Source organism: Magnolia sinica, chromosome 2 (genome assembly GCF_029962835.1).
Source record: "Magnolia sinica isolate HGM2019 chromosome 2, MsV1, whole genome shotgun sequence".
In the NCBI taxonomy this organism is placed as follows: domain Eukaryota; kingdom Viridiplantae; phylum Streptophyta; class Magnoliopsida; order Magnoliales; family Magnoliaceae; genus Magnolia; species Magnolia sinica.
In genome coordinates this window covers 109,458,948-109,486,561 of record NC_080574.1, presented here as the reverse complement: position 1 = coordinate 109,486,561, position 27,614 = coordinate 109,458,948, and the positions used below count along the sequence as shown (strand labels likewise).

The 27,614-nt window shown below is 40.4% G+C and overlaps 1 long non-coding RNA gene across 2 annotated transcripts in view; it reads left to right on the top strand.

Annotated features, from left to right (window-relative positions):
* LOC131237369 (uncharacterized) overlaps nucleotides 1–27,614 on the top strand; it is an 84,353-nt gene that overhangs the window by 42,049 nt on the left and 14,690 nt on the right. Inside the window, exon 2 of one of the 2 annotated variants that reach the window (XR_009167202.1) lies at nucleotides 12,189–12,406. The exons of the other annotated variant lie outside the window; for it this stretch is intronic. This is a non-coding gene — a long non-coding RNA (uncharacterized LOC131237369). Of the gene's footprint in view, nucleotides 1–12,188; nucleotides 12,407–27,614 lie in introns of those variants that run through there. 2 annotated transcript variants of the gene reach the window in all.

Here is a 27,614-nt window from a genome sequence, read left to right as displayed (position 1 = left end):
GTTAGATGTTGTTGTTTTCATGCTTTCCTAGTCGTGATTCATGTATTGCTGCACTACTTGTATTGCGACGATTTTGGTTAATGGAATGCATGTGGTTTGTTTTTGGAGTTGTGCTGTGTTGTTGTTGTGTGGATGGATTATGTGACTTAGAATCTGACAGGTTGCATCCTTTGATTTAATGTAGGGATGCCTCCTAAGGGTTCGAAGACTTCGGCCCGTCTTTCTCTGATTGAGTCGCTTGAGGGGGTTCCTCCCTTGAGCGATAGCCAGTCGGATCCGCAGGCGGGTCCATCTCGTGCCGGTGTTGGGTCGACACCTATGGCTCCTCCAGTCACACCCTCGGTTCTGAGCCGAGCCATGCACCTTCTTCTCCTCCACTGTTGATAGGTTTGAGCAGATGATGTTGTTGATCCAGTAGCAGCCAGCAGCAGCGGCAGCAGCAGCAGGAGTTCCTCTCCTCCATGGCCGGCATCTTTGCTCAGTCGGTGGGAGACTCCAACTGTTTCACCTATGCCTCCATCCGGGAGCGCCAGTGCCAGTTTAGTGCCAGCGGCACATTCGAGCGATTCCAGCGCTTGCGACCTCCTACTTTTGCGGGTTCTCATGACCCGAGGAGGCCGAGTATTGGATTGACCGCATCTCTAAGATGCCGAGGCCGTTGCAGCTCTGAGGTCGAGCAGGTTGAGCTTGCCACCTTCATGTTTGAGAAGGAGGCCAGTTTGTGGTGGGACAGTGTGCTTCGCACTGTTGAGGAGGACTTCGTGTGGTCGTGGCGGGCGTTTGAGGCACGCTTCCACGAGAAGTATTTCCCGGTGACGTACCGACATGAGAAGGAGAGTGAGTTCCTTCGCCTCCGCTAGGGAGGGTTGTCGGTTACGGAGTATGAGAACCGGTTTACTGAGTTGGGGCGGTATGTTCTTTTGATCCTGGGTGATCAGCCGATGAGGATGCGGCGTTTTTCTGAGGGGCTGCGACCTGAGATCCGATCAAAGATTTGCTGTGCCAGCATTTCTTCATATGCGGAGCTAGTGAGCATGTCCTTGCGAGCAGAGCAAGACGGAGATAGAGCGTCCCGCATGCGAGCACCGATGCCTCCTAGGCCGCGACCGGATTTCCAGGGTGCACCTTTCCTTGGCAAGAGGCCGCGAGTTGATTCTCCTCCTAGGCGTTCAGCGCCGCCCGCTCAGCAGATGAGAGCTGATCTGAGATGTTCTTATTGTGGGAAGGTTGGACACTTGGACCGTTTCTGCTTCTCCCGTATGCGAGCAGGTGGTTTTACTCCACCGCAGAGGGTTAGCCGTCCGATGCCTCTAGTTATTTCTCCTCCTCCTCTTCGATCAGCGCCAGCTCATCCGTCCTTCAGACCTGTAGTTCCTAGCTTTAGGCCACCTCAGCGGCCCATGGTTCCTCCGCAGAATCGTTAGCAGCAGCTCGTGTTCATGCGCTTTCAGCTGAAGCGCCTATGTCTGACTTGGTGCCGAGGTCCTTTGAGGTGACAGCGCATATAGAAGGTATTCCGGTTTCTGTGCTAGTGGATACAGGGTCCACTACTTCTTTTATTTCTTATGCGGCAGTTAGGCGTTTGGGTTTGAGATCTGTTCCTATGCAAGGAGTGACGCTTACTACCGCTACGGGGATGTCCTGCCTTGGGCAAGCGTTGTATGGATTGTTTGGTCGATCTGGGAAGTGGATCGATCCGTGTTGATTTGCTAGTCGCACCGCTTTATCACTACGATGTTATTATGGGTATGGATTGGCTCACGAGGATGCGAGCTGAGATTGATTGTGAAGCGAGATCAGTGACGATCCATGGACCTGAGGACGAGACTGTTACTTTCCCAGTTCAGGTCAGTTACCCTCTTCGTATTGATTTTTATTCTTCTCTGTTGGAGAGTTCGGCCGAGTTGGCGTTGGTTAGTACGCCGGTAGTTCAGGAGTTTGAAGATGTGTTTGAGTCGATTCCTGGATTACCTCCTCAGCGTGAGATTGATTTTGCTATCGATCTTATGCTTGGTGCGGCGCCCATTTCTTTACCCATCTATCGGATGCCTCCGAGTGAAATGGAGGAGTTGAGGAAGCAGATAGATGGTTTGTTGGAATTGGGTTTTATTCGGCCCGAGTGTGTCTCCTTGGGAGCACTTGTGTCTTTGTGAAGAAGAAGGATGGTTCCTTGCGATTGTGTATTGATTATCGCAGTTGAACTTCTGGTAATCGTGAAGAATAAGTACCCCTTGCCCGGATTGATGATCTGTTTGATCGATTGAAGGGGGCACGGTACTTTTCAAAGGTTGATCTGCAGTCAGGGTATCATCAGTTTCGCGTCAAGGATGGGGACGTCCAGAAGACCGTTTAGGACTAGCTCGGTCATTATGAGTTCCTTGTGATGTCGTTCGTTCCAAACGCACCGCCGTGTTCATGGATCGATGAACAGGGTATTTCGGCCTTTCTGTTTCGATTCGTCATTGTATTTATTGATGACATCTTGATTTATTCGGCCAGCGGGCAGAGCACGAGGAGCACTTAAGAGCGGTTTTGGGTACTCTTAGGAAGCATCGGCTCTTCGCACAGTTCAAGAAGTGTGATTTATGGAAAGAAGAAGTCAAGTTCTGGGACATGTGGTGTCCAAGGAAGGTATAGCCGTCGACCTTGCCAAGGTAGGTGCAGTGCAGGAAACCTGGTTCGGTTATCGAGGTGAGGAGTTTTCTTGGCCTTGCAGGATATTATCGACGCTTTATTCAGGACTTCTCGAAGATTGCCGGACCGTTGTCGTAGGTGACACGGAAGGATTTGAAGTTTGCTTGGAGTGAGCGGGCGGAGTTAGTTCAGGAGCTCAAGGACAAGTTGACGTCCGCCCTGTGCTAGTATTGCGAGCAAGGGGTTAAGTATATTATATATACCGACGCCTCTCGCGTTGGTCTAGGTTGTGCTGATGCAGAACAGCAGGGTGATTGCTTATGCTTCGCGTCGGTTAAGGAAACACGAAGGGAATTACCCTACGCACGACCTGGATAACACATGTCATCTTCGCATTAAAGCTTTGGAGACATTACCTCTATGGTGAGGAGTTCGAGCTCTTTGCGACCACAAGAGCCTTAAGTATATCTTCACGCAGCGTGATTTGAATATGAGGCAGCACAGATGGATGGAAACATTGAAGGACTTCAAGTTCGATGTTTCTTACCATCCTGGTAAGGCGAACCTTGTGGCAGATGCGTTGAGTCGCAAGAAGGCTTTGGAGTTTGCGGCTCCGCTGATGATAGCAGAGTGGGAGATGTTGGAGTTCGTGCGCGATTTTGAGCGAAGCTTACGGTGGTTGAGCCGTATGAGGTTATCGCACACATTCGTGTACGGCCGTTATCGACGAGAGGATCGTTGCGGCTCAGGCGGATGATGAGCTTTTGGTGAAGATGAGGCGGCGGGTTGGTACAGATGGGAACTCCGATTGGAGTGTTAGTTCCGATGGGGGCCTACGTTTTCGTGGCGGTTATGTGTTCCCGACATCCCGACTTGAGGCGTGAGGTTCTCGAGTTAGCCCATAGTTCTAAGCTTGCGATGCATCCAGGTAGCACTAAGATGTATCAGGATATGATGAGGTCTTATTGGTGGGACAATATGATGGTCCAGTTTGCTGAATTTGTTTCTCGTTGTCTCACGTGCCAGCATGTCAAGGCAGAGCATCGCCGACCTCCTGGCCTGTTGCAGCCATGCCCATAGCTGAATGGAAGTGGGATTACAACTCTATGGATGTTAATTCTGGGTTGCAGAGTACGAGAAAGGGATTTGACTCTATTTGGGTGATCGTCGATCGATTAACGAAGTCGGCGCATTTCTTACCGATCGAGTCACTTACTCTGCAGATGAGTTGGCTAGGTTGTATATCAAGGAGATAGTGCGTCTGCATGGAGTTCCCCTGGAGATTGTGTCTGATAGAGACACGCGTTTTACATCTATCTTCTGGACTCGTATCCAGGAAGCAATGGGTGTGAAACTGAAGTTCAGCACCGCGTTTCATCCGCAAACAGATGGGCAGACGGAGCGCGTGAATCAAGTCCTGGAGGATATGTTGCGAGCTTGTGTTTTGGATTTCAAAGACAGTTGGGATGATTGTCTTCAGTATGCAGAGTTCGCGTATAATAATAGTTTCCAGGCGAGTATCGGCATGGCTCCCTTCGAGGCGTTGTATGGTCGCCCATGCAGAGCACCACATTGTTGGGCGTAAATTGGTGAGCGTAGTTTGCTTGGCCCGAGTTGGTGCAGGTGACTTGAGAGAAGGTTGACATCATTCGACGTCGACTTCAGATAGCCGACAGAAGAGTTATGCCGATACGAGGCGTCGACCGCTTGAGTTCGTAGTGGGAGATCATGTTTTTCTCAAGGTCTCTCCTATGAAGGGAGTTCGGCGGTTCGTAAGAAGGGGAAGCCGACGCCGAGATTTATTGGTCCATTTCAAGTTCGGATCGAGTGGGAGCGGTAGCTTACCGCCTTGCTTTGCCCACACCTCTTGCGGGCGTGCATAACGTATTTCATATCTCTATGCTGAAGAAGTACGTTCCTGATCCTTCGCATATTATCAGTTGGGAGCAAGTGCAGTTAAGTGAGGATGCCACTTATGTACTGCAACCGACACGTATTCTGGATAGAAAGGAGCAGGTACTGCGTAGCAAGGTTATCCCTCTCGTGAAGGTGTTATGGACGCATCATGGCGTAGAAGAGGCTACTTGGGAATCTGAAGCTGAGGTCAGGAAGACCTACCCTCTGATCCTTGAGGATTATACGAAGGTATGAATTTCGAGGACGAAATTTTCTTTAAGGGGGGTAGATTGTAACGACCTTGGAAATTTTTGTGCTAATCTTTCCTTAAGTAGTTGTTTTTGGGGTAATTAGCGCTTTACTTGATTGCTTGTGAAATTCGCATCAATCACTTTAAATTGTATCTGCATGGCTCTAAACGTGCAGATTAGTGAGCGCTACGTTACTCTGAAATCTGGGATCCATCGCTAAATCCAGTTGTTCTGTGGATTTTTTGGAAGATCTGGATCGGATCTAGACCGCGCGTCGAAAGTCCGATGGCGATGATCTTAGGCTGTTGCGGTCACTGAGTTGGGCTTGGTCTTCACCTCAAAAATCAAGTCGATCTGATGTTCTGGGTCGATTTGGTTGAGTTCGGAGTGAAGAGTGTGAGAACGGTTGGAATTTAATAAGCTTTTTATGAAATCGGAGTCGGTCGCTTGCGCGACGATTTTAAGCATTCGACCGTTGGATTCGACCCAATTTCACCCTCGAATAGGATGGTTGGCCCGGGCATATCCTAGTGCTTGTGGACTGATCGAGTTTCGTGACCGTTGAATTGAGTGTGGTCCGCCACGGTTGATCTGATCCGATTGGAACGAAAACTCAGGCTGACCTAGATCCATGGTCGGTGAGCTTAAGTCCGACCTTTCGTGGTTATAGGCCCACCGAAGTGCTTCGTTGGATCGAGAAAGGCGTACTTTGGTTATAACCTAAGTATACCTTGACCACGGGTTATTTCCATCATTTTAAGGCCTATATATAGTCCTTAAACCCTAGCTCTCATTTCCATACGAATTTTCTCTAACCCTAGCTTGGAAAGAGAGTGGAAAAGAGAGAGTTAGTGAGAGAGATTGGTTGGTGAATCATCTTGATTCTTCCTTGTTCTTCTTCACCTTTGAACCTTCACTTTGAATCGTTCCTCTGACGATTCTGAGATCTTTTGGGGTAAGTTAACCTAACCCTAACATGTGTTAGAGCTTAGATTAGAATTGGTGTTGTTGTATCTCATTTCTATCCTTATTTTAGGATATTCTTGCGCCGTGGACGAAGACAACGTCTAAATCAGTTCGGCGGTTCTTTCTTCGCTTAAGGTGCGGACTTTAAGTGTATAGGTTATGGTTTTCAGGGCTTTCAATCCCAGTTAGTGATTTATTCTTGTTATGGATGAGATTTCACATGTCAAATGTTATGTTTACATTGCTTTCCTGATATGCATGTGCTATATTGAGATTTGTGTATTCTAAGTGTATTTATAAAGTACCGTATACGTATAAAATACGCACTTGTGCTTGCCATGATTATTGGTCATGTATGTATGCTAGATGCATGTATGACAACTCCTTGATAAAAGGAATTGTCTAAGTGCATGTATTTCAACATGCGTCATGTATGTTGTTCCATGTATGCTAAGTGTTTGTAGAAATGCATGGATGATCTAAGTGTAACTGATTACACTAAATGTGGGCGTTGAGAAGTGATTCTCAATACTTCTATGGATGCGCATGATTTCCCTTATGCATTTACATTCCAAGTTATTTAAATTCAAGCATTCCTATGCTTACATTTATGTTAAGTTGATATTCTTCAGATGTGTATGCACCATGATTTGAGTGGTTGTTCCATTACTGTTTTACATTCCATATGAATATCTGTCGTAGTGTAGGATGTTTGGGACTATGCCTTAGTCCAGGAAATCGGTAATTGACCCTTTGGTCGTGGTTGAGATTGCTTTCGCCACGTGAGACGCATTAGACGAACCCGAGTCGTATTAGAGTTGGCGGCAGTGGTTTGGCCACGCGGAGTGTTTGCGCACTCCATGTCGTTCATTTCGACGTGCGCTCGTGCTAGTCGAGTTCGTCAACTAACCCGATTGTCCAGTGTATGTTAACCATGTATGGACGCTACTGCTTGAATCTAGGGTACCGAACTTACCAGTGAAATCCTAATAACCATGGTACCTGATCCGCTAAGACTCATGAGCCGGACATGGTGGTATGGGACACCGTGGTCGAGCCGTCGGCCTACGCTGGGTGACGAGCCTCCCGTAGTGACCTGAGCAACTTAACTCGTGAGCCGATTATGGTGGTATGGGACACTATATTCGTCTTTGTCGGCCTACATTGATTGGTGACGAGCCCTTTGTAGTGACCTCGAGCATACCTGGATACCGCAAGGAGGTGACGAGCCGATCTGTGGTAGTAAAGGCATGAAAGGCGTGCATTGATTGGTGACGAGCCCTTTGCTACGACCTCAACTATATGATCGTATGAGATGTCTAGGATTGACGACCCTAGTATGGATCACTGTTGGATGGTGATATGAGGAAGGTATCTTAGCTTCCCAATCCTGCTGTATGAATTGGACTAATAACAACTTGGTAATCATATCCATGCACCGCATTTGCATGTGCTTTGTAGATGTGGCGCACTTTGAGGCGATGTCATGCGTAACGTAAGATGAAGACGCTGAGGGTGTACGCGTGAGGGCACGCATCATATTGCATTCATACCTGCATTAACAAGAGTACTTAGGATTTATTTAATTGTCCTGCTTTATCATTACTGCTTGATTGAACTGATAGCATGTTAACCAGTGCCTTATTGTTCCACTAGTTGATCACTCACTCCCACGTTTCTGGGGCGGTGTTGCACACCCACCAGACTCTGTCTTAGGCCCTGATGTTGCAGATGTGGATGCGACGTCTGAGGCAGAGCGGGAGCTGGATGACGACGAGGCTGCCTTCTCCTATATGCAGTTTTCAGACGGGTTCTAGCGAGCCTCGGTCTGTTGCGCGGGATCTATGGGATGATTATTTTGGGAACTGAAATGATGTAACTTGTACTTATAATTTTGATAAATAACACTTTTACACGATCTGGTTGTATATGTAATTCAGAGACTTACACTTGTACACATATTTTACTATAAGTCTTCCGCTTGCTTTATTCACTTACCCCTGAATCATATCTGCGTTTTGGCTTAATCTATCCCATGTTTATGTGCTAATACAGTCAACATACATCATTCATTAATTATGTTGCATAAGTGATGTTTTGGAACTCGGGAGCTGAGTTATGCTCGACCCCCGAATTTCAGGGCGTTCCAAATGAGGTCCAATAGATTGACTAGGACTGATTTGAATGACCAGGGACTCCACAATGGGCCTTAGAAGTTCTCAATAGATGGGCATTGTTTCCCTTAGTACGACCCACTCTAGATTCATATATTCCTCATATTTTGGCCCATGGCCTAACATAATCTGGAAGAGATGGTGGACGATGTGGATTAAACATATACGTCATGGTGGGGTCTACGAGTGGGGGCAGCCTCATTGGGCAGTAATGCCCATCGCCACTACCTTTTCTTTTCTTTTTCTTTTTTTTTTTTTTTTTAAATTTTTTTAAATTTTTTTTATAGTGTTTAATGCTGACTAGGGTCCACGAGTGGATGATCCACTCCATCCATTTTGTCGTTCAACTCTCCTTGGACCAAAGGAGTCTAGGATTAGGCAGATTTTCATCACACACCCACATAACAGTGGGCCTTAGAAAGTTTTAACATTGGGATTTGTTTCCCTCAGTACGGTCCACTCGGGACTAGGATCTGTCTCATTTTTTAGCCCATAACCTAATATGATCTATAGAAAAATGTGGATGGCGATCTAATATATACACATCAAGGTGGGGTCTACGGCTGGGATGCCCCCACCCCACGCCCGCATGGTTGACGCGAGGGGGTGCTCCTAGCCCCACCGTCACCTTTGGTGTGGTCCACCTGATTGGTGGATCATCTAGATTTTTGAGATCAACGCCTAAAATGAGAAGGGAAATCTAATGGACGGCATGGATGAAACATATATACCATGGTAGGTCCCACGAGTGGATCTCCTCCCAACACCCACTAACAGCATCTGCCCCTTTCTCTCTCTTTCTTTCTTTTGTTTGCAAGGTGGTGGGGTCCACCTAAACAAATCCACTACGTCCTTTAGATTGGCCAGGTCATTGTGGGCCAATGAGTTTTAAATCATATCAATTTTGGCATATTTCCACCATTAAGATGTAATTAAATAAATCAATAGGTTTAAATGGAAAATGAATATCACAGTGGGTTACATAAGGTGGTCCATGCTGTGATAGCGTGTGGGGCATGCTTTTCAATAGCGTGGCCCACTTGTGAGCCCTGTAACATCATGAATTTAAAAGGAAAAGAAGGAGAAAAGAATGAGAAGCAAGGGAAGGGATCTGATCATCGGGGTGGCCCCTCACCACTATGGGGTCCACCATATAAGTTATACATGATTAAGGTGGGTCCCATCCTTGTGGGCCCACCAAAATAGGAAAATCACGACAAAAGGGAGGGTCAAATCCCATGCACTCACAATGACGATGGATGGTCGAATCGGGTCAGGTCATTGATCGGACAACTTTGATGGTCCACCAAGCTCCTCTCCACCCCTAACCTCATCTAATCACTCTTCTCTTTTCTCTTACTCTCTTGATTATTCCTAATCCTATCACAAGCTCTCTTTCTTTTCTCTTAATCTCTCTCTAATTTTTCTTTCTTTTCTCTCTCTCTCTCTCTCTCTCTCTCTTAATGTAACATCCCGAACTTATCAATACCCGAGTATTGAAAGTTCTCGAGTGTTACCATGAAATTTAACTTATTATGTACATGTGTATGATACCAATCTAGCTATCATAACCTTACATCCATTCTCTAGCACAAATCTGACCGTTGGGAATAATCTTCATTCATAGATTAAGCCATCCGATCATTGATTTTGAGATAGGATCATCATATACCCAAGTATTCTCACTTGTCTATCATAACCAACCGTTCAATTAGCTATTCACCGCTAGGTAAAGATATCTGACCGTCCACTCTGAGTTTGGACCACCTGATCATAGTAAACTCGCTACTTGATCTCAACATCCACTCGTACATGTATCAAATTGAAATTCTGATCCGTTCATCTTGTTAACCACCTATGAATATGCTTAACCCACCATCAAAACTACAATATGAGAAACTTTCACATGTGAACAAGTCACTTGAATCTAACGGTATACATGTTCTACCTCTTGATCACTTTAAAAACTCGTGATCATCCGTTCACAAAACTGACCGTACATCCACTTACATACATGATCAGAGTATTGACGATCAAGTTTTTTTATTTTTAACGTGTCATCTGACCATCCATTATGTTGGTTGATATATGTACATTTTATTAATTACTTTGGTGAATAATTCCTTATAAATAATGATTTAGATATAAGTTCTTTTGTAAGAATTACTTAGAAACATGCCTATAATCATGTAGAACCATTAGATTTCATAAAATTCTCATATCAGCAATAATTACAAAAATACCATTAACCTAGAGCTTGAATTCTAAAGCACATGGTTCCCACGATTCGTTTGATGCGAAATTTTATACCATGCCTATATATCATAAATTAACCATACATGTCAAATTTCGGCCCTTAGATCATTGTAAAAGTGACCCAATTGACAAATCAACCTCTTAACCGTTGATTTTAATGTCCATCGAATGAAGAAACCTCGTGGGTAGTCGTAGTAGGATATTTCCCTTCATATGAATGACTTGAATTGCCCATTATTTGGCCAAGTGTGAAATATGAAGACTCCACTTTAGTAGGCTTTTCCTTAACCGCGAAGTTATCCTTTCGAGCCTTATCAACTCTTTATAAATTTGGATATTCCGATTTAACCTCTTCCCGCCGTCCATCGCAACTCAAATTTGGACCAAACTTTGGCCTCATATGATTATGAGGTTATACAAAATTTAGACCCCGATCTATGATCCAATACCATTGAATGTTGAAGCCAGTTTCTTTCTTTTGGTACAAAAGGTGAAAATTTAAATTTAAGCTTTTTCCACCATCGATTAACCACCAAATTTTGTTCAACCGTTTGTCTATTCTGACTAAACATTTCTTTCAAAATTGAGTCATGATCATTAAGTGTGGATCGTTAATTGAGATCAAGTTCGTTTTGGCACCCGTTATGAGAATTTTCAAGATTGGACAATCTAAATTTCGGATCACCAAGAAAATCATATACCTCGGCTCTATTCGACGACCTGACACAATGGACAGATTAAATTTAAAGAAAGATTGTCAGAAAAGGAAAAATTGGAGAAACCTAATCCAAGCGGGATATGAAACACACCCCTCTCACACGCGTACTCCTTTTAAAAAGAGGTGTGCATCCCTTCTCCACTCACATGCCCAATCTTCCCAATGCCCAAGGAAGAGCCTAGACACCATCATCCCATTCCTTCTCCACATGTGTGGTGTTTCCCTCTTACTCAAGCGATGTCGTGATTCATGTAGAAACTTTCCTACATGGATATCTATCTAAGGTTTAGATCTAAGGCTAAGGTGGGTGATTCCGTTAAAGCTTACACTAATTTGAGTTGATATAATTTATCTTGTTTTTGCATACTTTCATATTACTGTGATTTTTCATGCAATTGATTAATTTACCATCATCAACTATTTATCATTTTGAGAATTATGGTTAAGGTATGATTTTGATTATGCGTGATTTTTATTAATTTATGTGGAGTGATGGACACAAGCCTTGCCCTTTGCTAATTTTGAGAGCGACGCGTGCTTTCACTCTATATTGAGATGACCTTTTACTCATCTCCCCTTATTTTTATTGAGTTAGCCTATTTGCTACTCTTCTCTTTTATTGAATTAGTTTATTTCTACTCTTCTCCTTTATCAGGTCAGCTTGTGCTACTTCCCTTTATGGTTTAAGCATGCGTCTTAGAATTCCAAAACTCTCATGGTTTGACTTATTTCTATATTGATGCAAGTGATGTGTTATAGGCCTCATATATAGTGGTTCATATATATTATCGTGGATGTAATGTGTTTTGGGTAGTGACCATCTTAGCTGGCACGTAATCTCGTGGGTTGGTGAGTGGTGCACAATCGATGTAAGTAAATCACCATGTATGTTACATCACTTTTCGAGATTGAATGTCCCAAATAGTAGCTCCATGAATACATCGTGTCATGTAAATCTCTCAATCGCGTTGTTGTGTCGCCTTGAGACGTTTGCATAAATACACGTTAACGTTGGACACACTAACGAATCTTTGTAGTATGGGATGTGGGGCGAGTCGGGTTTTCTATGAACTATATTCCACATTATGATGACCACTACGTATGATGGACCGCACACACTATGATAGGCATGCATTCATGTAGATTGGTTGCGCATACTGATACCACTCGTAGTGGTGGAGTACGAGACGTATCAGAACCCTCACATTATTCTTATGAATCTCTTAAATTATTGTTAATCTTAAAGGATAACTATCACTATGAGTAAGACATTGACCCTCTCCAATTAGATAGATATTGCAGGTGAATTACAGGTTGATGATATGACCGATAATCATTCTATGGAAGATTCTTTCGAAAAGAAAAGAAGGATAATATCACGAATTGTTTATTTATTTTCCGTTGCAAACTTTGATAATGTAATAATTTCCCATTGAGAGGGCATTAAAGAATTATGTGTACGCTTTTTACTCTAATAAAATAATAAATACAGTCGATTTTATTCTCGTGAATGGTTACCTTTGTTAATGTAACTGGATATGATTTATCCAAAATAATAATAATAATAATGTGCGATTTTAAAGCATTCAATTTTTTACATTATTAACACCCGAAATTCTCAAGCACGAGTATGTACTCGGGCTGCGAAAATTCAGAATGTTACACTTAATCTCTCTCTCTCTCTCTCTCTCTCTCTCTCTCTCTCTCAATATTTATCTACTCTTACTCGAAAATGGTAGAAATGAGAGGATGTTTGAAAGTTTTTGTAGTAGAGAGTTTTGGGTAGATAGCGAATTATGAAAAGAGAGAGGTAAATTGGGGAGAAAAAAAGAAAAATGATGGATAACATAGGTAGGGGTATGTGTTGCGTGAGAAAGGTATGAGTTTGTTTGACTAATGAAGAGATTGACATAAGTGATGGATGGGTTGATTGATGGCTTTATTGATGGATTAACGGATTGATTGATTTAACAACATGAAAATTTGTGCAAGTAGGGCCCGCGTGCGTTTCGCGGCTCACCTCTGATTGTACTAAAATTGTAACTTCTAATGTAGGGGTCGAAATGGGGCGTACCACGCGGCGTTGGTATTGGACTTGTAGTGCCCGCGCGGTTGCTAGGGTACAAGCATTAGAGTATTGCGGTACTAAAAATGGGGTCGCGATCAAAACTAGTCGATCTGGTCCACCAGGAACATCATGTTGTCGAAATAAAATTGTACGGAAGGTCTCGCGAGGCTACAGGTCTTACACTCATCACTATAAAATGTTGGCTTTTCCATGCGTCACTGGTTAATAGGCTATTTGACACCATCGGCTCGTATGGTTAAATCCATGATGCCAACTTGGTTACATGAGACACCTAATACTCAACGACTGATGGAAATGTCAAAACATCAAAAGACATTTTGTTTTGAACAATATGTAGGGTTTTAGCTATGCAGCTGGGATTGCATGCACGGCTACGGTCTCAGCTGGACAACCAGGTTTGTCTACCTAGATTAAGGCCCATCTTTTTTAGGTAGTTTCTACCACAAAATTTTAATTTTCTTATGTTTTGGGTACATGGGAGTCTTTTAAGAATGCTTTGGAGCAGCTTAATGACATACATATGGTTTTTAAGGTTATTGGTATATTACAACGAAAAAGCATACTTTTGTCTTTTTTAGGGTGGACGGCCTTTTATCAACAATTGTAATGCTTCTTATTAGTGATTGGCGTCGTTGGGGGATGTCCTTAAGTGTCTTGATTTTCAATATATGCATTTTTAGTCATGAACTATGTGTTTTCAGATGCAATGTAATTACAGTTGGTGTGCTCTTACCTTGGTAAAATAGAAAAAGAAGTGGTTACATAGCTCAGGTAATTCTTCAAAAGCAACACCAGATATTAAATCAAACTGGTAGAGAATCTTATAAATGATAAGAGCAATCCCTCAAAGACATGCAGATCTAGAAATTTGTCAAACGGGTGAAGTGCATCTCAAGAATCTGCCCTGGAGAACTCCTATGTCAATCTTGCAACTTCTTTGATGAAATGACGACATTAGTATTACCTCTATCCTGTGAACATGGATATAATTAGGAAATCCATCCCACAACATAATCGAACTTACTTTGATAACAAGTAAAATACCAATATAAGCCTTAGTAGAGGATTTTGAATATGACAAGTGACTGGAGTATGAAAACACTAAATCCTCTGAAGATGACTCATTTGCGAGCTTATAAGCCATGATGATTGATCCAACTTTAAGATCAAAAGCAATAGAAAAGGAAATTCAGCGTTTGCTTCTTCTACCTTACCCTTTGAAAGAGAAAACTCTAATTCTTTTCATTCAACAATCACTTAATTATAGTGCTAAGTATTTTAGTAACCCTAAACTTAATCAATCTATACCCTTCATTCAAAACCCTAACTTTTAATATCCTTAATTCATTCAACCAAAATGCCATTGATAAATTGACCATAACTTATAAAAAATATTAGAATCATAAATTCTTGGGCTCATTAAAAAAAAAAAAAGTACAAAAGCTTTCAAACAAGACCAATTTTATATCATCCTCACATAATTTAATACTTTAGAAGTGAGATGCAACATGAGTAATAAAAATAAGAGAGTTGTTGTGAAACTATAAACAATAAAATAAAAGAAAATCTAATCTTTACATGTAGATGTGGGTCCCACCTCAGATGATGACACACAATCCTCTAGGGTCAAGGGTGGCTACCCATACACGATTCCACATGAATCCAAATCACTGAGTGTGTTGATAGTGGGCCATATGGCAATTAAAGGTGAGATGAGTTTTGGGCCCAAATGTTGCCGCATTGTTGTGGAGGACCATGGTCGTGATTGTTTGAAGACCATTGATACCTTAGTGGGCCTGCATCAAAATTCATATATTAGTGTTTTTAATTATTTTATAGTTTAATTTGTTTTGCTCAGATAGGTCTCCCTACTCTTCTGAAAATGCATATACTTATCAAGGGCTATTCTTCTCTCTTTAATTTATAGTTTAAATATTTTTTTTTTTAGCTTGGACATATTTTAATTTGTGTAGTCTACATATCATATATTAAATGATGCTAAAACAAGATGGAATTTCTCCCTATTTAAAGCTTATTGAGTTAGTCTTTCAACAAGCCCAAGATAATGTAATTCCAATAATGTTTAATTGAGTTTTAATAAATTCAATGAAGGCTTATACAATTGTGATCGGATTAATGGATATTTTTATCATTTTGATACTTTTTCTTAAAATAAATAATTTAATTTAAAGTTAGGATACAAAATGAATGGTTTAGATTGGTTAGGTTTAAAGATTAGAATAAATACTTAGTTTGCATTATAACTATGCAGTTGTTGAATGAAATAAATTGTTTCTCTTCAAGGAGAAAGGGATTTGGGTTTGATAATTGCTTGAGATGCTCGACTACAATCAACCATGCCATGGATTTGTTACTCTACTCCTCAAATGTACACATGGCACAGTTGTAGAATGATCCAAACGTTCCAAACCACTTAACTGTAAATAGAACTCAATGGAAAACTCATATTGAGAACATAACATTAAACATCTTCTCTTTTTCTTTCCTTTGAATTTGGAGTACTCACTATTTATTTTCAACCTTGCTGCCATTAATTGGATGGTCAAATTGCTTGATGAATCTAATTTTCAAGATATGCTTAGATAAGCAATGAAGTGCACAATTTGAATTGTCAGAGTAACTGTGCATAGGTCCCACGCGTTGCATGAGGAGCATCTGTCACCATCATTTTTCAAATGGTGCAGAACTAAAGTCCATTGTTTAGTTGGTTCTTTCGGGTCTACACTGATTTCTACAAGTAGCATTGCCTTATATGCAACTTGGAGATTCGTTAAGTCAACTCAGGCAAGTTGTGTCTTGTTTAGGTTTCTAGTTTGCCTCTCAAATTCAATTGGAAGGAAGATAAACTGACCCAAAAAAATCTCGTTTTCAATCTGAATGGAGACGCGGATTGCATACCAAGTAAACAGTGGGGCCCACTGTGATGTATATGTCTTATCCAGGCTTTCCATCCATTTTTCAAGCCCAGAATTGAAGGATATATCTGTACCGTAAGTGGGCAGCATGAAGGAAACGGTCAGGATTGAATGCTTACAGTTGATAACTTTCTGGAGGCTAGTGCAGAATTTTTGCATCAAGATGATATTTGTGTTTTCCCTTTCCCTTAGGCTATATCTATGTGACCTTGCGAATAGGTCGGATGACAAATAAACATCACTGCAGGTCCCAGGAAGGTTTTAATGATAAACGTTATTATCCCCACTGTTTACTTCTGTGTAGTCCACTTGAGCTTTGGATATTCTTCAATTCTGGGATCATGCCTTACAATGACTTTAAGAAACGGATGGACAGCGTGAATAGGACTCATAAATCATAGTGGGCCCCCACAGGCTTTGTAGCGTACTGAGTAATCAATCCGTGTCCACTAGGGCGTCGGCAGCTAAGGAAATTCAACTATACCAGTCAACTGAAGTTAAACAACATTAAAAACGGTAAAATCCCCTTTTTTAACATATACCGTCTCCAAAGTCGTATTAGAGGAATAGCCTACGTTTGTTTGTTATAGTAGCAGGCTGTGGACCACATGTTGGTTTTTGGACCATGGACAGATACATCCACGAGTACATTGAATCACAGAAGTCACCCAACTAGATGAGGGGTCTCACACGTCTTTAGTTGAATAGCCTACACGATGGTCTACTTGCCTAGGTGGTCCAAGCTGCTGATCAGGTTGGGACCCACTGTCTATATGCCCTTTCATAACGAAATATTGGACAGTTAGAATATTTTACTTGGGGTCCACATTCGTCACATCTGAGGACGCGGATTGCCTCTGCCCCCCGGCACAGTAAGTTCCTGTAGTCGTAAGCTGTGTGGGGCCAACACAGATGCCCGTGACAAATCCACTCCGTCCATCCTTTTTGCCAGACAACAATAGGACAATAATTAAAAATTACGTGGATCTAAAACTCATTTGGGCCACACCGTAATAAAAAAGTGGGAATGGAAACTTCCACCGTTGAAACCTTCATGGAGCCGTGCATGATGTTTATATACTCTTCAAACCATTCATAGGGTTACTAGATACCCTCGCACTCAGATAAACTGTAGGCACAAGGATACACAAAACTTCCGTCCCCCACAGAGTTTCCAATGGCGGGTGTTCAATCCATGCTTTTTCATGTGGTGTGGGTTCACATGAGTTTTTGATCTACCTGATTTTTATAATACTGTCCTATTGTTGTCTTACAAAACGATGGACGGAGTGGATTTGTGATGGGAATTTGTGTGGGCCCCACGCAGCTTCCGACTACGCGAACTTCCTGGGCACAGGCAATCCGTGTTCCCCACCTGAGGACCGTACCGGTTCAGCTTTCGGCCCATGGGCGGACGCGGATTGCGTCCTACCACCCCCTAGGACGGTAATCCGTCCGGGCAGGGCTCTGTGGGGCCCACCGTTATGTAAGTATTTTATCTACGCTGTTAAAAGATTTTTTCAGATCGTTTTAAGGTATTATACTAAAAATGAGGGATGTCCACAGCTCCAGTGGACCGCAACAAAGGAGGCTGCATTGATAATGACATTGGGCCAGCGTTATGTTTTTTTAAACCATCCAACCTATTCATAAGGACATGTAGAAGTGGATGAAGTGAAAACACAAATATCAACTTGATCCGAAACTTCTCCAGCTCGCAAGAAGTTTTTAATGGTGGACGTTCAATCCCCACCTTGTGGTCCACTTAAGCCTTGGATCTGCCTCATTTTTTGGTTCATATATTAAAATGATCTAAGAAAATTATTGAAAGGCGTGGATAAAATACTTACATCACGTTGGGCCCCACAGAGCACTGCCTGGTCGAATTACCATCCCGAGGAGGGTAGGACGCAATCCGCGTTTAGATGGGGCAACCAGATGGACAGCCATCATCTCGCACAAGTGTGCCTAGAATGTGGTCGTTAGTCCATCCTTGCTTTCATTTGCATCTAGCAAATGGCATCAAGCCCATGCCTCACTGATTGGTGCACTTTGGCATAGATTTAGACCATCAAATTAGTGGGACAACTCTTGGATGATTCATAACCCAAAAGTTGCGCCAACTAGAAGTTGATAAATCATGAATATGTTGTTGTTATTTCAATCTCGCTCACGTGATTAGTGCGGGCGTGCTAGAATTGAATGTATGGCTCAATTCAAACCGAACAACTATGACCCCACCAAGATATGTAAATATATAGAAAATCAAACGTATATGACTGAGATCTAATAAGATTGGTCGCCTATTCAGCAACTTGCACAACATTTTTTAAGATGATTGGGCAATTGTCAAAGGGTGGGAGTTCATCTACTAAAAATGGGTCACACATTTGCCTTTCGTACGAAGGATATATATATATATATATATATATATATATATATATATATATATATATATATATATATATATATATATATATATATAGAATTGCAGTATAGAAAAAAAAAACATATAAAAGAAGAAGAAATTATTACAGTCGGCGGTAGACAACAACTAGAGAATGCCTCTTTGGATAAAGAACTTTGTTTGATAATCGAACTGAATCCAACGTATGAGTATAGACTTGAATTACAGCTAAAGTTAATAACTAGTTGATTATTGTTTTATCTTACACTAAAGAACGTAAATAACAGATAAAGGTGAAGATTATATTAAGGAATGTAAATGAAGGATAATTGAAAGATAAATTTGATTTAGTTTGGTTAGTATAAGACGATTTCTTCTGCTGAATTCTATTGCTATTTATAACATTAAATTGATCCTCTTGATACTTCTCCTGTTCGGATTGTGTCTATAACTGTTTCATCACTATTGAACCCTTGGAACCTTTTCTCTTCTTAGCTTAGCACATGTGCAGATAACCGTTCCAAACTTCCTTGCCAACTTAACCATGTTTTGCTTAGCCACTATTACTTTATGGATGTTGTGGTATTGCTCTTTAAACGCCTGTTGTAAACCAGCAAAATCTTCTTTAGATATCTCTACATATGTTAAATACACTACGCATCTCATGTAAAATAACACGTATCTCTCTTTAATTGGCTCTCAAAGGAATGGGCAGAAATAAAGTACAACAAGATCCATCATGCATATGTTGACGTTAGATAAAAAGTTTAGATAGAGCAACGGTCCAGTAAAAACTCCTACTGAATGACTGTGTAGGCCCCTCCTATCTCTGCAAATTTTTTTATCAGTGGGCCATCCATGATTTGGCCATTCAGTTGTTCAATTTGGATTGATCAAAGATATTTTCCAATCTTGCCAATTACAGGTAAGAAATGGCACCGGAAGCACATTGTTGCATACCGGGTTAATTCATCATGCTTGATTGAGAGTGTTTTAGCTAGTGGGTAACCGAACCCAAAATCCTTATTCATTGATGAAGTGGGCCTGACTCAGGTCCTCAGTTCAGGGGCTGGACGGTTTAACTTTGGATAAACCGGTTGCAATCCCTTTCCAAGGGCTATGTTTCTCTCTCCCAGGCCCATGTTAGGATTGTCAACGGGACATGTCTATACCAGGCTACCCATGCTCAAAGATTCCGATTTTGCTTTACCCGGACCCGGCCTATTGTTAGCCCTACATACATGGCTGAATGATGTAGCCAAGGAAGCTATGGGCATCTTTGACAAACCCAAGCAAAACAAAACGTAAGGGACCGATTGAACACAAGTTGCCTAGGGTTTGGACCGCTACTGATTTTGAACCAAATGCATCAATCAGGACAAAAGGGGAGTTATTTGATACTCTGCAGCGTATGACACTTGATATGCATGCACTGAGAAATTAGACACATTGCATACATAAACTCAAATTAAACTAACTAAATTGTGGGACCCACTATGAGTCACATTGTCATAATCAAACTGGTTGAATAAGTGTAAGCTTTTGGGTTCTTGCGGAGTTCCATTTTTAACTTGACGGCTAATGGAACGACTTTCTAGCTGTTGTTGTTGCTGCTTTTTTCTTTTTGTTGAACTTCTCATTTACTTTTTTCAATGAACATGTATTTCAATGGTCGGTTTTGGTAGAGTCTGGAACCATGATTACAAGACACTATAGTTTCGTAGACATCCACCTTCTATGATTCCCAAATGCCATAGGGTGCAAAGGTCGCACTCATCAGACTGTCCCATTCATCAAGCCATCTGTGGACTTCCGTCCATTGAATATGAATCTTCCACCTTTTCAACTTTCAGTGTTGATTTGGAGTCCAGCGTCAACCTCGTGCAATCAATGGCGTTTCCTTGAATGAATGAACGGATGAACAGCCCACTGTGGATACGATGGAGTTGTAGTCGAAATAATAGTGTCGGCCCCGTAATTGGAGGAAGCTTAGTAAAGTCCCATATATTATTCAGATTCTTCTGACATGTCATTCATAAACTAATCATTATGCCCATGAATTGTTGATAAAAGCCTAGAAAACATCTACAAATAATGAATAAATTCAAGCTAATCACATCAAGAAAGATAATTTAATGATGTAGGGATAGTTACAGAGGCCTTTATGAAGGTCCAAGAATGAAACAAATCCATCTGTAGGGACGACGATGGAGAAAAAATTAACAGTTGCCCACTATAGGTTCTGATGGCCATAAATTTGGAGGGATGGACATGATGAGGTCGATCACCGTCTTCCTCAATAGGATAATTACTCCGAATACATAGAGCTTTCTTGAACTCCTCACGAAGATTCCTCGAATCCATAAGGAAAAGTAGAAAAATAGAAATAAATTCGAAAATATATTGGTTGGTGATAAAATCAAAATTACAATGAACTGGTGGACATGATGAGGTCGGTCACCATCTTCAACATTGACCATTCATTTGGAGGCCAGCGTGAACCTTGTCCAGTCAATGGTGTTTCTTCCAATGAACGGCCCACTTTGGGACACGCTGGAATAGTAGTTACAATCGGAGAGCAGACCCACGATTAGAGTAAGCCTGGTGGAAGTTCCTTTTTCTTTTCTTTTTTTCCAATTCTTAATATGTCATTCTTAAACAAATAATTTCACCAGTGAATTCATTGATAAGAACCTATAATGGTAGAAATAGAAACAGAGATATTAACTGACAAATTATCATTTCTAGGAGCAAACCTCCATCACGCAGATGATTCTTCTTTCTCTTCAAATTACTTTATTATTCTATTTCCAATCCTGCACCTAATCTAAGCTAACAAACAAATCTCACGCAAATTCAAAGCCAAATTTACTATTTTTAGTAGTCAAGTTTCAATCAGTTCAAATTTGAAATTTACCATTTATTAAGTTATGATTTTTCTAGTTCTTTAATTCTTTAATGTTTAAAGAGTCCAATTATAACTTAAATACCTCATTTTAATTCATCTAAGTGAATTTCAGTCAGTTTAGATATGTCTAGTATTTTTAGTAATTTTCAATTTTGGAGAAAGATTACTATTTCAGATAAGTTGAAATTTTTGAGCTTATATAATATATATAATTTTCATTGTAAAAGCAAAACTTCATTCTGAAATTGCGGGTAACCGTTACAAGCGAAACTTGGATATACGTCTACTTGTACTAGAGGGGGGTGAATAGGACTTTTCAAAATTTATTAACTCTTTTTGCAAGCACTTACTTCTAATCACTTAGATAAAAAGATTTAAGGTAGAATAAGTGTGCAAACAAAATCAGTATAGTGATATACATAGTTGTGGTATATTATCAAACATGTATTTTGCAGGAATTGTTTAAAGCATACCAAGCAGTTAATTAATCACAAATATGAAGTAAATCATTCAACACATTGCACAACGATATATAGTGATTTGGCTACATTTCTACTTCATTATTGATTGATGCACTCTCTTAGAGTGTACCGGATTTCACTATCCAATGGTTTTAAATCAGGTTAACCATGAACCTTTACAACCTACAAAAGGTTGCTAAACTTGCCTACACAAGGCACTTGAAAAGCCCTATACAAGAGCTACAAGTTCCACACAAGAACTAAAAGTCTTCATAAGAACTACAAAACAATCCTACACAAGGACACTATAAGTATTCTCCCGTCAAAGGCTTATGAAAGGGCTTAGCGAGTTTGTGGTAACCAAACTCTGAATCCCAATCTTACACAAGGAAAGGTTTTTAGATACTAGGTGGACTCAAATACTTACCTATAAGTTAGTGAGCCTTATTCAACACATTGATGAAGATCTTCTTGGTTGTTGAAGATTCTTCAGCTCCCTTGAACCACAACTAATCGTAGATGCTCCAATGTCGATGCCGAGGTTGGTAGTTAAGGGGTTTTGGGTAGATCCTATCTAGTTAATGATGTATCTTTATGAATTAGAAGTGATTCCCCAAACTGAGCATTCAATGTATCCAGCATAGAGATTTGCCTTTAAGATGTGTTGCTGGAACATTAATGAATGCATGAGTTCATAGTTCAATCTAAGCAATAAGTTTCACAATGATTGTATTTAAAAATGGATTGAATGATGAATTCCTATGAGGAAAGAAGGCTTTAGAGGAAGGGTATTTACTGCTCGAACAAGTCTCTCAAAGCTCTCTTCAATACTCACATAAAAATCCTAGAAGCAACCCTAATCTTTTTATAAAGTGAATTCTCAACGGTAAAAAATGGGCAGAAATCTGCCAGGTTCAATGTCATTGAAGTTTCCTTCGATGTCACTGAACCTTCTTCGATGTCATAGAACCTTGCACAAGATTTTCAAATAGGTGTTTAACAGTTCCTGTCCGATGTCATCAAGTGTCCTTCGATGTCATTGAAGGAGATCTTTATTGTCATCAAAATTTTTGTGAAAAATACTCTGATGTTGCAGGACTAACGAGGTTCATTTACGATGTCATTGAACATCCTTCAATGTCATCAAATTTCAAATTTTGATGTCATCGAAATGGGCTCGGTGTCATTGAATCAATCAGGATAAATTCCATTTTCTTGCTGGACTGATGTTGAACATTTGCGATGTGATCTAGGTCAAGTTCGATGTCATCGAAATTCAAATTTCGATGTAATTGAACTCACTTCGATGTCATCGAGAGTTTCATATTTTTCCTTGTAAACTCTCTGGACCAATTTATCCCATTTATGACGACATCGAGCCTACTTCGATGTCATCAATGACTTACCTTCGATGTCATTGAACATGGTTCGATGTCGTCGAGCATTATGATTTTTCTTAAAGGCTTACTGGAGTGTTTTGGACCATTTGTGATGTCATCAAAGTTGGTTCGATGTAAATGAATATTAAGTTTCAATGCCATTGTCAATATCCAGAAAGTTTCATTTTGTTTGTTGGACAGTCATGACTCAATTTTAATGTCATCAAGCTGTCTCCGATGACATCGAATTTGTTCAATGTCACTCTGATGACATCGAATGTAGCAAAATTTTCAGATTAACTTTTAACTCTGAAAGCTACATGGTTAGGCTTTTAACATACTTACTAAAAGATGTTCCTAGATGGTTTTAGGTAAGCATGGTCCATGGTTAAGGGATTTTTATAAACGTGGGGGTTTGGTTAGGTTTGTGAGGCTTGATTTACCTTTGTATTGTACTTAAACCTCCCAACTTGATGAGTCTTCAATCTTGACTTCTTCATTCGGGGCTCACTTGACTCTAAGACTTATACTTCACTTTAATTGACAAATAAGAGCACTTTCAATCTCCTCCTTTGTCCACCCCATTACACAAGAACTGGGTGATGGTGGATCGACTTCAGAAGAGTCGGTGTTATGACTTGGAAAACCAACTGGATATAGTGGAACACCCAAAAGATAACCAATGAGGCCAAGGGTGACACGAGTGGCTGTCTGTCCTATGGTCACATCTACAGACGGTGGATCAAGTACGAGAGAGTGACAATATGCAAGGAACTGGTAAACTTGCTCCTTTTGAGTTGTATTGCCGAAGGACAAGACCTGGCTCCAGCCAACTGCCTCAAGAGTGGCTTCGACGTCATAGGGACGAATACACTCAAGGTTGATTTGTCGCTCCAAAATTACTTTTTGCCGACATTCCCTGTCGCGGTGTACCTTGTTGTGAGGCAGGAGATGCCAGTGACAGAGGCTTTGGTGGGGCTTTGGCTCGGTCGACTTTGCGGGGAGCACACTGTTTAGTGTGTGTTAGGCGAGATGACTCCCTAGCAAGTGGTTGTTTGCCCTTGCCCTTGCTCATAGTATGATTTAAGAAAAAGAAAGACAAGGATTTTGCAAGAAGGAACACCCAAGAAATGCCCAAACAGATAGAACCCTAGACGAAAAACAGAAATGAAGAAGAACCGAGGGTTTTCTTACTGGAAATGATCGATTTGAGGAAGAACGACTTCGGGAGCTCCAAGGGTTTGCGGTGAGGAAGATGGGCGGACGAGTTGTAAAAGAGGAAAAAGGGGAAATGAAAATTGATTATACTCTGAACCCTTTAAATTCGATTTTGCGTTTCTTCGATGTCATCGAAATTCAAGTTTCAATGTCATTGAAGATGTTTTCTATGTCATCGAACTTTCTCCGATGACTCATCTTCCATGAGCACTTTGATGTCATCAAATGTCCCATTGAAGCCTAGAATTTCTAGTTTTTAGCATGCTTCGACTTAAAATTAAAGATGTGTATATACACACACACACACACACACACACACACACACACACACACACACACACACATCATGCAAGATTTGTACACTTTATTTAGGACATGCGAAACTCACAAACAAATAGTAAACCAAGGTAAACAAACACATATTTACGCAAAAATGTTTAATGAGACAAAAAATTCTCAAATATAACAGTTAAAACAGGTGGGCCAATAATGAAACAAGATTCCGAATATCTTAATAGATTTTTGAAGATCTCCAAATCTATTGGCATCCAGCAGCTTCGTTAGTATATTGGTAAGTTGTCTCTCGGTAGGCACAGTCTTGCACAATGACATTCTCTTCAATAAGTTCATGAATAAAGTGGTGTTGGATGTCTATGTGCTTGGTTCTAGAGTGTTGAATTGGATTTTTTAAAATGTTGACGGCACTAGTATTATCACAAAATAATGTCATTGTGTGTTGCTCAATCCTATAATTCAACAACATTTGCTTCATTCAAAGAAGCTGTGCACGACAACTACCGGTGACAATGTATTCGGCCTCAGTGGTAGATAATGATATAGAGTTTTGTTTCTTGCTATACCAAGACACTAGACAATTTTCGATGTAAAAACAACCATCACTAGTTGACTTGCAATCATCAATATTATCAGCCCAATCGACATCTGAATACCCAACAAGGATATTGCATACATGTGTCAAATGGCTACCAAAACCCAAAATCAGTAGACCCAGCCACATATCTAATAATTCTTTTAACAATGGTTAAGTGTGATTCTTTGTGTTCAGCATGGAATCTAGTGCATGCTCCTATGCTAAATGAAATGTTAGGCAAACTTGCTATAAGGTATAGTAAGCTCCTTATCATGCTATAGTATAAGTGTTGGTCTACACTCTTTCCTATTAGATCTTTTGTAACACCCCGAACTTTTCAATACCCGAGAATTGAAAGTTATCAAGTATTACCATGAAATTTAATTTAGTATATACATATGTATGTCAACAATTTAGCCTATCCTAACCTTACATCGATTCTCCAACATGAATCTGACCATTGAAAATGATCTTCGTCCATAGATCAAGCAATCCGACCGTTGATTTTAAGACAAGATCATTATATGTTTAAGTATTTTCATTTGTCCATCATAACCAACCGTTAAGCCAACTATCCACCGATAGGTAAAGATATCTAACCGTCCACTTTCAGTTTAGATCACCCGATCATAGTAAACTAATTACTTGATATCTGCATCCGCTCGTACACATATTAAATTGAGATTTTGATCCGTTCATCTTGTTCACTACCTATGAATTTGCTTAACCCACCATCAAAACTACAATCCGAGAAACTTACACATGTGAACAAGTCACTTGAATCTAAGGGTATACATGTTCTGCCTCTTAATCACTCCAAAAACCCACTTGTGACAATCCGGTTACAAAACTGACTATACACCCACTTATATTCATGATTAGAGTACTAACCATCAAGTTTTTCAATTTTCAACTCAGCAAGTGCATACGCTGGATCGTGGGTTTGTTTGGGTTAATAATAAATGCTTAAACAGGGTAAGTATTGTCCATATTCCATATAAATTTAAGTTTTCTTATATGAGTGTAATAATACAATAACTATAAATTAAGATCTCAACTAGCTTTAGCTTAAGTTTTGAGCCTAGCTATGTAACGAATGTAGTGCTACGATCTAACCGTACACTCCATGTACTGTGACGATCTAAACATATGAATCATGTCAATTATGCTAGAGTTGGGTACGATAACACATATATTCAATTTTAGTGACAATAAAGTGTAATCGAGTTTAAGAGGTGAGGGTTTTTCCTTTAAATTTTGCAATTTAATTGATTACATCTTTCTAACATGTTCCAAGTTTTACTTATTGTTTATGTTCACCGTATGAATCAATGTTACATAATTCACATCACTACATTATTATCTTGCACATAAGTATGATATTGGAAATCACACTTCTAATGATCAATATAATATCGTGGACGTAATGTGTTATGGGTAGTGGCCCTTTTGGTCGACATGTAATCCCGTGGTTTGGTGAGTGGTGCACAATCGATATAAGTAAATTGCCATGTGTGTTACATCATTTCTCGGGATTGGATGTCGCAAATAGTCGCTCCATGAACACATTATGTCACATAAATCCCCAATCACGTTGTTGTGTCGCCTTGAGATGTTCGTATAAATCCACATTAATGTGGGATACGCCGACGAATCTCCGTAGTGTGAGAATGTGGGGCGAGTCAGATATCTTAAATTACTTTTCACATTGTGATCATGATTGCTGAGTGTGATGGATTGCACATACTTTGCTAGGCATGCATGTCATATAGAATGTTTGCACATACTGATATCACTTGTAGTTTTAGAGTACGAGATGTATCGGAACCCTTTTATTATTGTTATGAATCACTTGAATCATTATAAACTTTAAAGGAGAACCACCACTATGAGTAAGGCGTTGACTCTCTCCAACCATACAGATGTTGCAGGTGAATCATCGGTTGATGTAAAGGATGACAACTGTTCTGTGGAAGATGGGTTCAAATAGAGAAGAAGAATAGTGCACTATTAGTTTTATTTAATTTCCATTGCCAACTTTTATAATGTAATAAGCTCCCATTGAGAGGGCATTAGACAGTTAATTTAAAATTTATGCCTTAATGAAATAATAAGTACAATCGATTTTATTCTTGTGATTGGGTACTTTCATGAACATGATCTAAAAAAAAAAACAAGGTGTGATTTTGAAGGATCCAAATTTTACATTATTAACACCCAAAATTCTCAGGCACGAGTATGTACTCAGGCCACGAAAGTTCGGGGCGTTACAGTTGGTATCAGAGCATGAGAATGGGATTAACTGAGCCTGAGGGAATGAACCATCATAAGCTTTATATGACCAGGATATGATTATGAATTAGATACATATACTCAATTGAATTTTCAATAAACTAGGATGTTGAGGAATTAGAAACCCATATTCAAGTTCTCCATTGGAAATATTATGT